We start from the raw sequence: 12550 nt of genomic DNA on the forward strand, positions 1-12550 counted from the left end.
GCAGCCCGGGGCTGCTGCACCACGGCGGGCACCCCAAAGCCATGCTCACGGTGCCACCACGGTCACCGCGGGGCTCGGGGTCCCGCCAAAGCCCCTGCAGCACTCGTGGGGCCAGCACCCAGGCTTGGCAGGCAGCCACGCGTCGGGAGCTGCCTCAGTCCCAGGACCACAGCCTCAGCAAAAGCAGGGACAAAGTTCTCCCAAAGCAGAAGGTGAACGTGTAGCTGGAGGTGCCAGGGCAGGAGAAGAGCAGTTCAGGGCTCAGGCACACCGTGCACAGCCACTGCTCTCCAAATATCCGTGGACTGGGAGAGCAGGAGAGCAGAGAGAGACTGGGGACAAGGGCCTGGAGTGCCAGGACAAGGGGAATGGCTTCCCACTACCAGAGGGCAGGGTTAGATGGGGTTTGGGGAAGGAATTCCACCCTGTGAAGGTGGTGAGGCCCTGGCACAGGTGCCCAAAGCAGCTGGGGCTGCCCCTGGATCCCTGGCAGTGCCCAGGGTCAGGTTGGACGGGGCTTGGAGCACCCTGGGGCAGTGGAAGGTGTCCCTGCCATGGCAGAGGTGGGGTGAAATGAGCTTTAAGGTCCTTTCCAGCCCAAACTGTTCTGGGATTCACAGATTTATTCACCTGCACAGTTGTACACAGTCCAGGGACAATGACAGGGCTCTGTCACCTCTTTGCCCTTTTGCCCAAAACAGAGCACCACTGATCCACGAAACGCTTCCTCTCACCACCTGGATCAGCTGATTCTGAAAAGGGTCTTCAATCGGGATCTTCCCTGCCCATCCATGTACAGACTTCCCTGGCACGCATGGATTCTTGCAGCAACCAAAATATCTGGCTGATCCCAGCCCCCACGTCACTCCAAGGAAATTTCCCCACCCTCCTCAGCCCCTTGGGACGGGACCTGCCCTCCCCCGGCCACGGGACTGTCAGCGCAGGTGGAGCAGGGAGAGAAATGGATGGGCCTCCCCGCTCTGTTCCCAGAACAATTCCAAGATTCATCCTTCCCCGGCTGGCTGTGCTCATGAATAAACAGCACCGCTAACAACCCTTTACCTCGGCCCCAGGGAGGCATTTTTGCAATTTCTTGCTAGAATCCCTCTAAACGCACCGCTTCCCCGATCCCCCGTGGAGATGTTTCCACGAGCAGGGGCCGCCGGGCTGCGGCGTGCGAGCGCCAGCGAGCGAATCGCTGCGAAATTCCATCTCGCTCACCTTCCTTCCCCCGGCGGGCGGCAGCGGGAGCGCCAGGCACCGGCTGTGCTGCAGCCCGCAGAAAATGGCTCTGGCTCCCGGCGGCAGCCCCAGCCTGCCAAAGGAGCAGCAGCAACAGGGACAGGGTGAAGAGACGAGTGCCATCGTGTCGGTGCTGCTGCCAGGGGGAGGCAGCACGGCACTCGGGACGCTGCTCCCGCGCCGGGAGACGTGGCACTGGAAAGATGGCTCAGCCAGCCAGCCCGCAGCCTGGGCAGCACCTCTGGGGCAGCAGGGGCCCTCTTCCCACCCACCATCCTGGCTGAGCCCCCAGCCATGCCCCACCAGCACTGGGACGCACTGGGTACCCTGGCACAGAACCTGGTGGGAGCATTCACTGCCACCCCCTCAGCCAGGAGGGATGCACGGGAGTACTGGCATGCCCTCAGGCACCGGAATGCCCTTGGGTACCAGGATGTCCCCAAGTATCAGCGTTCCCTCGGTACCAGGGTTCCCTCAGTACCAGGATGCCCTCAGGTGCCAGGATGCTCTCAGGTACCAGGGTTCCCTCAGTACCAGGATTCCCTCAGTACCAGGATTCCCTCAGTACCAGGATGCCCTCAGGCACCAGGATGGGCTCGGCTACCCTCATGCCTGGAAGTGGCACAGTGGTGAGGGTCAGGGAGGGTGGTGCAGAGCCCAGCTCCCACGAGCCCCCTTTGCCCGAGGGTCCCAGGGGATGGATGAGGGTCCCAGGGGATGGGTGAGGGTCCCAGGGGGAGGGATGAGGGTCCCGGGGGATGGGATGAGTGCCCGTGGTTCCCTCCCCTCCCTGGGTGTGTGGGAGCTGGGCTGCAGTGCGTGGAGCCAGCCTGGCTCTGCGGATAACCAATCTGTCAGGCTTCTTCAGCAGCGGGTTTTGGAAAACCCTGCAGGCAGGTGCAGGTGCCACATCAATATGTCAGCGCTCTGATGACGAGCTCATAATATTTTCTGCTTGCATTCCACTGTCTCCGTGTATTAGCAAACAGGCGTCTCCCAGCGCTGCTCGCCAGAGCCAGGGGTTGGGATTTAATAACAAAATCATTGTGGTAAATCATTAGTTGGTGATTCAGCATGGAAATGCCTCATTAGCACTTCAGCATGTGCAGTGTGTGACTTATGAAAACCTCTGAATTATGACTAATTAAGTGCAGGCCAAAAAAATATCCCAGATCGGAACAATGGTCGGGATAAAATAAAATAAAAATAAAAACAAAATAAACTAAAATAAAACCAAAGTAAAACGAAATGAAACAAAGGAATAAAGTGTGCGAGGCCTCCGGAACCGGTGCACACTGGGAGGAGAACCCACGTGCACAAGGTCAGGGTGGAGCAGCGCCCAGAGAGACGGCGCTGCTCGGGAAGATTCCTCCATCCCGAAGCACTGGGACACAGAGTAACATCAGCCTCCTGGTAACAGAAGTTTTGAAACCTTCACCGTGCTAATTAACTGCTATATTAACTACAAGAACTTTGAGGACCGGCACGTTCAAAGCCCTCTCCAATCCAATCCCTTTTGCTTTGCAACGCTTGATCCCCAGCAGTGGTGACTGCACTCTGTGCCTGCCTGGCTTCTCTGGGCTCCGAGGAACGGGGGTCCTGCCGTTCCCCCGCCCAGGACGCCACCCCCGACAGCCCCTGGGGCTCGGTGGGGCTCGGTGGGGCTCCCGTGCTGGTCTCAGTCCGGCACCGGGGAGCAAGCCATGCTGAGTGAGCCTCTCACCCTAAGAAAGGCTCTAAAAATAAGCTCCTAATACACTCCTGCATCCTGTCGAGGCTTTAAATAGCTGCTTGGAGTTCAAATTTTAAAAACTGTTGAGCTCAAATCATTTATGACAACTTGGGAGCCAAAAATAAATGGGAATGAGGAAAGAGGAGGAGCCCGTCCCCCGCCGCAGCTCCCGAGGAGAAGCGCCCGTGGGCTGAGCCCACGTGCAGCCGGAGTCCCTGGAGCCTCGGGGGACAGGCTGGGAGGGGGCTGGGGGAGAGGGCTGGCCTCAGGGTCACCCCGGGGGTGCCACCGGCCAGGCCCTGTGCCCAGCTGGAGGCGCTGGGAGGGCTTGTCCTGTGGGGCAGGGGCACAAGGGGGCTTTGGCTGGGAAATGGGGTCGGGCTCGTGAGCCAGGGAGGGTCTCTGAAGTGAGGAGGGGCTGTCTGGCTGCACCAGCTCCTCGTGATGCGGGTCCATCGTCAAGATGTTCTTTTATCCTATGGAATATCAGACTCTAATCTGGTTTGTAATTAGGAAAGTGCAGGGAACGCTCCCTCAGCTCTGCTCCAGAGACACCTGCAGCACAGCTGTGCCCTGGCTCTGCCTGTGAGAGACACTCTGAGCTCGGGAGAGGGGAGAGCTGCTGCCAAACCACAGAATTCCAGAATCCTGTGGGCTGGAAGAGATCTCACAAACCCCCTTGTTCCAGCCCCTGCCATGGCAGGGACACCTCCCACCATCCCAGGCTGCTCCAAGCTCCAACCCAGCCTTGGGCACTGCCAGCGATCCAGGGGCAGCCCCAGCTGCTCTGGGCACCTGTGCCAGGGCTGCCCACCCTCCCAGGAACAATTCCCAATTCCCAATCTCCCATCCAGCCCTGCCTCTGGCACTGGGAGCCATTCCCTGTGTCCTGTCCCTCCAGGCCTTGTCCCCAGTCCCTCTGCAGCTCTCCTGGAGCCCCTGTAGGCCCTGGCAGGGCTCTGAGCTCTGCATGGAGCTTCTCTCCAGGGGAACATTCCCAGCTCTCCAGCCTGGCTCCAGAGCAGGGGGGCTGCAGCCCTGGGGCAGCTCCTGCTCTCGCTCTGGCAGGTTGTACCTCGCTTTCCAAACGCCCACCCGAGGCCAGGGGTGGCCCCTGTGGGACCCCGGGCTGTCCCACAAGCTCCGTGCCCCCAGGCCGGGCTGCCATCCCGGGGTGGGGCACAGCCCTGGCTGTCACCTCCCTGTGCCAGCCCAGCCTCCCGGCCAGCGCCGGCCACGTGCGCCAGGCTGTGAGCAATCGCCGCTCCCGGCCTTTCCAGAAATACTCTGCTCTCCTGCTCACTGACCTCTGATCCTTCATTCCATTCGCATTCTTCTGGAAAGCCCAGAACCGCGGAGGATGCCCTGACGCTGGCGACAGGGAGGAGGCTGGGACAGCGCCGGGGCCACTGCCCACGGCAGAGAGAGCAGGGCAGGGCGGTGCCGGAGGGGCTGCGAGCGCAGGGAGGGGGCTCTGAGTGCCGGGCAGGGGCTCTGAGTGCAGGGACAGGGCTCTGAGTGCAGGGCAGGGCTCTGAGTGCAGGGGCAGGGCTGTGAGTGCAGGGACAGGGCTGTGAGTGCAGGACAGGGCTGTGAGAGCAGGGACAGGGCTCCGGACACACATCCCCTGGCTGCTTCTTCCCGATGTTCCCGGAGCCGGCCCCTCTGCAGTCACGATGCTCAGAGGGGCAGTCAGAGTGCCGGGCACGCTGCGGCTCCTCACCCTCCTCCTGCAACAGCCGAGTTGTGGAAAAAACAGGTTTTCCCAAAGCCCAGCTCTTTCCGCGGCAGCGCTTGGCTCTGGCTCCAGCTGCATCTCCCGGGCAGCCCCGGCAGCCGGCTCAGCCCCAGAGCCAGCCCGAGCCTGAGCGAGCCCCGGCCGGGCCGAGCCCGCGTTTGCCGTGTCCTGCTGGAAAGCCGGCAGGGACAGGGCTCTGCTCGCTGCGGTTGAGCCTGGAAAAAGCAAGTTTGGCACTGGGGGAGCCTTAGCTCTGCCCCCTCAGGGTGGTGGGCAGCGGGCTGGGATGGCACCGGGCTGCTAACCCGTGGCTGTGTTCGAGGGTCCCCAGGATGAGAGAAGAGATGAGAATCTTGACTCCATGTTTTAGAAAGCTAATTTATTAGTTTATGATATGTATTATGTTAAAAATGCTATGCTGAAACTATGCTAAAATAATAAAAGAAATAATTTATCAGAAAACTAGAAAAGAATAAAACAGAATAATTGCAAAATCTCGTGACTGACCAGAACCTCGACACAACTAAACTAAGGATTAGTCATCAAACAAAAACAATGTATGTGAAACCAATCAAAGATACACCTGTTAGTAAGCCATCTCTAAACCACATTCCACAGCTATCAGATAGTTCCTGCTTGCATTTCTTTCTTGAAGCCTCCCAGCTTCTCAGGAGAAAATCCTATCAAAACGATTTTGGTAAAATATCACAGTAACCAGCTGGGTATGCGCAGGTCGGGGTCAGACCTCAGTAAGAAATTCTTCCCTGGGTGTGGGCAGCCCTGGCACGGGTGTCCAGAGTGGCTGCGGCTGCCCCTGGACCCCTGGTAGTGCCCAGGCCAGGCTGGATGGGGCTGGAGCAGCCTGGGACAGGGGAAGGTGTCCCTGCCGTGGCAGGGCTGGGATGGGGTGGTCCTGAAGTCCTTTCCAACCCAAACCCGTCCAGGATTCTGTGATTCTCTTGCAGTTCCTAAACCTGAGTGTTAAAAGGCAGCATCCCACCACAGCAGAACCGTGTGGATGGCAAAATGAGCCTTAACAAGGAATAATTCCCCCTCCAGGGGAAAAGCTGCCGAGCGGAAGCGTGTGGCACTCCCAGCCCGTGCCTTTCAGACGGTGATGTCGCAGTTCTCACTCACCCCAGGTGAAAACACCCCTGAGACACCGGGGCAGGGCCCGGGGGACGGGACTGCCCTCCCCAGGGCCGTGGGGGTTGTGAGAATCCCACACGGGACACCCCCAGTGGGAAATCAGATGGGAAACAGAGTGGGAACAGAGAGACGATTCCGAGCCACGGCCAGTGGAGCAGGAGCTGAGCCTCGTGGAGTGAGTGTGGTGTCAAGAGCAGCGGGAGCAGTGACGTGAGCGGGGTCAGAGATTGTGGGGTCAGAGATTGTGGGGTCAGAACTGTGTGGGGTCAGAGATTGTGGGGTCAGAGCTGAGCAGGGCAGAGATTGTGGGCTCAGAGATTGTGGGCTCAGAGATTGTGGGGCCAGAGCCGAGTAGGGTCCGAGTTTTGTGGGGTCCGAGCTGTGTGGGGTCAAAGCCGTGCGGGGGCAGAGATTGTGGAGTCAGAGCTGTGTGGGGTCACAGCTTGTGGGGTCAGAGCCGAGCAGGGTCAGAGCCGTGCAGGGGTCAGAGACTGTGGGGTCAGAGCCGTGCCGGGTCAGAGCCGTGCAGGGGTCAGAGACTGTGGGGTCAGAGCCGTGCCGGGTCAGAGCCGTGCCCGCACAGCCCATATTGTAGGTGACATCCAGCGGCTGCGGGAAGCAGTGCAGCCCCACCGCCACCACGGGCACCTCGCCGGTGGCTGCCCCTTCCCTGGAAGCGTTTCAGGCCGGGCCGGGCGGGTTTTGGAGCCACCTGGCCTGGTGGGAGGCTCGGGTTAGATCCTGCCCGTGTCAGGGGGCTGGAAGGAGATGGCGTGGGGGGTCCCTTCCGAGCACAGAGCTAAGCTGGAGTTTCGGGGAGCTCAGTGCGCGGCCAGTCCTGGCTCAGCGCCCCGCGGTGCCCGCAGCACACGCGGCTGTGTGTCTGTGCAGCTGGCGGGACTCGCCGGGGCCCTCCGCGCCCGCGGGGTCCCAGCCGGCTGCTCCGAACCCGCAGCGCCGGGACAGGGACGCGCTCGGAGGAATTCGCAATTTCCTCCCACCTCAGGGGGATTCCCCCGCCGGGCCTCCCCCCGCTCCCAGCCTTCAATAACAGCGCTGGGGGGACAGGCAGCACGAATAAACCTGCTGATGGGAGCAGCAGGGCAGGCGTTTGCTTGGCACACAAGCTCCGGCCCCTCGTGACTGCCGCGGAGCCAGGAGATGACGGGGAAATCGCAGCCCCGCAGCTCCGGGACCCGATGGGAGAGCACAGCCCCGCCTGCTCAGCCCCCAGCCCCACTGCCGCCCTGCCCTGGGCGCAGCAGCCCCTCTGCCGGCCCGGGAAGAGCCAGCGCCGAGCTCCGCCTCGGGAGCGAGCCTTGTTTGCTCTGGACTCAGTGTTCACATCCCGGGAGCCGCTCAGCGGCATAATCACCAAAACCAACAGGGGCCCTGCGGCTGCGCCCTGCCTTTGTGCTTGCCCAGCGCCGCTCGGGGACATCAAAGCGCTGGCTCCGGCCGCAGCCAGCCCCCCGGGCCTGTCTGGCGCTGCGGTTCCCACCGTGCCCGAGGGAGCCGGCGGTGCTGGGCAGGTGGGAGCAGCCTGGGAGCCGCCAGCAGCGCTGCGGGGCCGGGCCCGGCTGTCCCGGGAGCTCTGGCTTTCCCAAAACTGCCTGGGACTCCTCACAGTGCGAGGAGAAGGGCTGTGGCCGTGCCCTGGCTTACGCCGGGGGTCTTTGGGCAGGGGGTGCTGTTGGACACGGACCCCTGGCACGAGTGGCGTGCTCTCACAGCCCTTTGCTGTCGCCCTGGTTTGTCAAACTCCTCTGTCCCGCACCACCCAAAGCAGAGGGGACGTGATTGCCACCATCTCCCCCTCTCTCCTGCCTGTGGCGTGGCACAGGACAGCGTCCCAGCCCGGGGGGACACAGCGGCCCCAGCTGCCTCCCTGCTCCTGGTGCCAGGCGTACCGGCCCCATCACCATCTTTGTCCTTCGAGCAGCCAGTAAACCTGGACCAAAACCAGGAGGAATTGTGGCCACAGCCCCTCGGAGCCCACAGCCAGCACAGGCCTTGATGTGCAGGAGTTCCCAGAGCCCACTCTCCTCCAACAGGACCTGTAGAGGTGTTTCAGTTTGGAAAAAGTGCTGTTTCCAGCTGCAATGTCATCCTGTGCTCGTTCCACGCCTGGGAAAGGGCGGCACAGCCCTGGGAAGCAGTGAGTGGGGAGGAAGGAGACGCTGGGAGAAGGACAGGGAGGATGCAGGGCACCTGAACCAGCCCAAGGCACCGGTATTGACAGTTGCTTTGTCACCTCCACCCTTCTCTGCTGCTGCCAGACCCCGTGTGCATCCTCGCCGAAGGACAGCCAGTCCCTGGCCCCAGGGCAGCTCAGCCAGGACAACCTGCCTGGCACAGGAGGGCTCCTGCGCCGCTGACTCACACCGGGAGAATCTGTGGCCCAGCCCGAGTCCCCCGGGCCCGGGGCCGCTCCCGCCGCGGCCAACGCCCGCCCGGAGGGGCCAGCGCCCCGGCAGGCTCGCACAGGCCCGGGCTGGGAGGGGAGGTCTGCACTGCCCCGCTCCCGCCCCGGCTGCTCTGCGGCTGGGAGCAGCAGGGCAGGGGCGCTCCGGAGGCAGAGTGGCGCTGGCCAGGGCTGGCCGGGCCCCCCGATATCCTCGGCTGTGCGGCGGGGCAAGGGCTGCCCGTGACTGCCCAGGACAGAGCAGGCTCAGCTGCTCTCCTCGGGCGTGTGGCGGGAGGAACCGCTCAGGAGGGATGTGAAGGATGGGGGAACGTGGTGACACTGCCGTGGGGCACAGGACGGAGCACCACCCCTGGCACGGGTGCCCCAACACCTCTGTGAGCAGCTGGAGCAGGGGCGGCGCTGCCAGACCCTTCCCTGGCACGGCGGCGGGGCTTTCCTGCCCTTCGGGAGAGGGGCACCCCCAGCCCCGCTCCCCCGGCACGGCGGCAGGGGCGGGCTGGGGTCCGCGGCGGCTGCGGGTGCCTTTCTGCAGCGTCAGACGAATCCGCCCGGCTGCACCCCCGCGATTTATTCAGCTTAATCCGGCGGCGGGCAGGTCCCACCCGCGCCCCGCCGGCCGGGTGCCGGCTCGGCCCCAGGGGGACGGTCCCTCCCCGCAGGGAGGGGACTGAGTTATGAAAGTTGTCGGTGGGGAGTGTCCGGGGGGCTGGAGCAGCCGCAGCCCAGGGGCGCGGGGCACTCGCTGCGGGCAGCGCGGGCAGGCTGGCTGCGGCACCCCGCGCTCCCCAGGACGCCTCCCGCGACAAGAGGCACCCGGGGACAGCCCGACCTCCGTCCCCTCGCACCGCACCGGCCGGCTTCCCGCGGGACGCGCCCCGCCGCTCCAGGGGAGTCTCCCGAGGCCGCTCTCGTGCCCTTATCACTTTTCCAGCCCAGCTTCTGCTCTCTGACTGTTGGACGGAGAACTGATAAGGGTATGCGAGTGACACGAGCGACCGTCCTGGCGCGCTGGCCCCGCGCGGCCCCCGGGCTGTCCCGGCTGCGGCTCCAGCTGCGGCGATCCAGCTGTGCCGCTGCAGCTCCAGATGCGGGCTCAGGACAAACCGGCCGCCAAGCGAATGCAGGGATACAGAAGTGTCTTTTTTCACTAAAACCTGGCGGGTCCCGTCTCTCCGGGGTTTTCCCTTTCAGCATCTGCAGCAGGTCTCCAGCAGGAAAACGCATCTTTTTGGAAAAGTTCTTGAAGTGCTTTTTAATGCGTTACCGTTTGCTTGTGTTTCAGTGAAGTTAGCTGGGGATTCTTTGGGATCAACGTAAAGAATCATTATAAAAGTAAGAAATGAGTGTAAAACTCCCCTGCTTTCCTGTGCCGGCAGTTGTTCCTGTTTAAAGCCATTTATTCCCAACATTTCCCTGGCTTTCTAGGTGAGTTCCTGCCGGCCATCTCCAGCAGACAGAGGAAATGATGAGCGCTGCAGAGGGACAGGGGCAGCGAACCCCGGGATGAGGTAAGGGGGTGTCTGTGCTCCCATCCACCCTGGGGTGCTCAGCCCGTGTCCCACCCAGCCTGGGGTCGCCGGGGGTCCCACAGGGGCTGCCCCTGCCTGACAAACCAATGCTCTAAAGCACCCAGGAATCCCTTCACCTGTCCATCCTCCTTTTCCCAGTTTTCCAGCTATTCCCACCTGTCCGATCCTTCCTGGCTCCACTGAAGTGCTCTGCAGAGTGAGTGCCAGCCTGCTGGCATTCTGGGGTGCTTGCCCATGGATGCACGGCTGGGTGGAGAGGAAAGAGCCAGCACCAGCCCCGGGACGAGGTTTCTTTCCACGGGGGATACAGCCTGGCCTGGCTGAACCCCACTGGCTGCACAGCCCACACCCCGGGACTGCCCTGGCCCCCCACAGCACGGACTGCCGCAGCCCCGCGGGCTCCCCAAAGCACTGCCACCCGCACAGAGCTGCCCTGCAGCTCCCTGCACACCCTGCTGCCTGACGAGGGCTGCAGGGGATCCCCGAGCCCCACGGGGTGGGTGCCCCAGACCCCCTGAATTCCCAGGGGCAGGCATCAGGGCAGGGAGCAGCTCCACGTCAGGCACTGCCTGCACATGGCCTGGGGAGGGGATGCACCCCTAAACCCAGCCCCTAAAGGTGCACCCCCTAAACCCAGTCCCGAGCTGGGGCCCCACCCTGACCCCTGGCTTGTCCCCAGACACTGACTCAGCCCCAAGTGGGAGCCTCGGCCCCCCGGGCTCATTGCCACGTGTCCACAGTGGTGCCACCCTGTGTGTGCCAGGCACGGCTCCCTTCTCCCTCTGCAGCCCTGTGGGGACAGCTGGGCCGTGCCCCGGGGCTGCCCTGGCTGTGCACGGCCCCACAGCAGCCCGGGATCCAGGGCTGTGCCCTGCCCCAGACCCCGAGCATCCTCTCGGAGCATAGAGGGAAGGGTCAGCGTTTGGGACAGGCTCTGTCACCCCTCGTCGATGGCTTTTTGTCCCCTCCAGAGACTGCAGAGCCAGGCCAGGGGGCAGGCAGGATGTGACCCCGCCACACCTCAGCTCTGGGCGCACACCGAGGGGCTGGCACCAGTGGGCTCGGAGCACTTGGGGGTCCCAGGACTGCTCTACACACAGCCCACGCCGCCCCTCGCTGCTGCCGTTGCCCGGGGAGGTGTGGAGATGGCGGCGGACGCACAAAATGAAGTGAGGGAGGAGGGGGGGTCGTCCCCAGCATCGCGCCGTGAGCCGGCTGAGGGACAAAGCTGGAGCGGTCATGGCATCCCTCGGCACCGGGGGCTGCCCTGGGGGGCACCAGGAGCTTGCGGGAGCCCCAGGCTGGGCGGGGTGGGTGCCTGAAGCTACCGGGAGCCCTAAACGGCTGGGGTGAGCGCCCGGAGCCTCCGGGAGCCCCAGATGCGAGTGCCTGCGTTCCGCATGAGGGGTTCATCGGGGGGCCGGCACCTCGTGCGATGCCTCTGCAAACAGCCGCCGGCGGGTTGTCAGTGTGTGTTTGGCTTTCCCCCGCGGCAGGTGGGGTGATCAGCCGTGAAAAGACGGCTTAGCGCCGCCGGAAAACCCCTGAGGCAGCCGAATTCCCGGGGAGCCGGGCGCGGGGCGCGATGGCTGAGCCAGCAGCGGGGCCGCTGCTCGCCCTGAGCACGTAGCCCCGATATTAAAGTCCCGAATAGGAAATTCCACTTCTTCAGAAAAAAAAGCCAGAAGCCGGATATTTCATAAGCGTCCCGGCGGACATGAAAGCCGCACCAGGAAATTTCACTGCGCAGAGATATTGAAGTTGATGCAGCCCTCGGGGCAGCCCGGCACAGGGCGAGGGGCGGCTGCGGGGACACGCGTCAGAGCATTCCACCGTCCCTCGTGTCGCTGTCCCCGCCAGCGCCGCCTCAGCCCCCTCAGCGGCTGCGCTGGCACAGGAGCCGAGGGTGACCGCACGGACAGCAGACGCGCAGAGGGCAGCAGCCGAGCCCCCAGCAGGGCGCACGGCAGGGCAGGGTCCCGCGGGGGCTGCCCTGGGGAGGGGGCTGCCCTGGGGAGGGGGCTGCCCTGGGGAGGGGGCTGCCCTGGGGAGGGGGCGCTGCCAGCCCGGGGAAGGGCAGCGGCCCCGGCCCGGGCACGGCGCAGCATCGCTCAGCCCGGCGCTGGCGGGGAGCGCCGCCCCCGCAGGCTCCGAGCGCGGCTAATTGCAGGTTATTGCGCTGCTCTGTCATTAAACACGGATCCCTTCTCTTCCGACACACGCGCCGAGGAGCGCAAACTCGGATCCTCTCCTGCCTCCGCTCAGCGCCCCTCCTCAGCTGCCGGCGGGCACGGCGGCGGCTGCCGCGGCGCCCCCGGGGCTCAGGGGGCGATGATTCGGCAGGGGACGGACCGTAAAGCTCACCTCATTGCACCCCTGCCGTGGCAGGGACACCTCCCGCTGTCCCAGGGCGCTCTATTCCCTGTCCAGCCTGGCCTTGGGCACTGCCAGGGATCCAGGGGCAGCCCCAGCTGCTCTGGGCACCTGTGCCGGGGCCTCATCCCCTCCTAGCCAGGAATTCCTTCCAAGATCCCATCCATCCCTGCCTCTGGCAGTGGGAGCCGTTCCACCTCGTTCAGCCCTCCAGCCCTGGTCCCCAGTCCCTCCCTGGCTCTCCCGGAGCCCCTCTAGGCAGCGGAGGGAGCTCTAAGGTGTTCCCAGAGCTTTCTCTTCTCCAGGCTGAAGACATTTTGCCCCTCAGCTTTGGCAGAGTCAGGATCCAGCAGCCCAGA

General features: G+C 63.8%; 1 long non-coding RNA gene across 2 annotated transcripts; it reads left to right on the plus strand.

Annotated features, from left to right (window-relative positions):
• Positions 1–9022: 9022 nt before the first annotated feature.
• On the plus strand, positions 9023–12550 carry LOC119705042. Of its 2 annotated transcripts, none has more exons than XR_005258120.1 (3): positions 9023–9621; positions 9715–9797; positions 12497–12550. It is a non-coding gene; the product is annotated as an uncharacterized LOC119705042 (long non-coding RNA). The 2 variants fall into 2 exon arrangements; XR_005258119.1 differs by lacking the exon at positions 12497–12550 and adding an exon at positions 9957–10184.

Source organism: Motacilla alba, chromosome 10 (genome assembly GCF_015832195.1).
Source record: "Motacilla alba alba isolate MOTALB_02 chromosome 10, Motacilla_alba_V1.0_pri, whole genome shotgun sequence".
Lineage (NCBI taxonomy): Eukaryota > Metazoa > Chordata > Aves > Passeriformes > Motacillidae > Motacilla > Motacilla alba.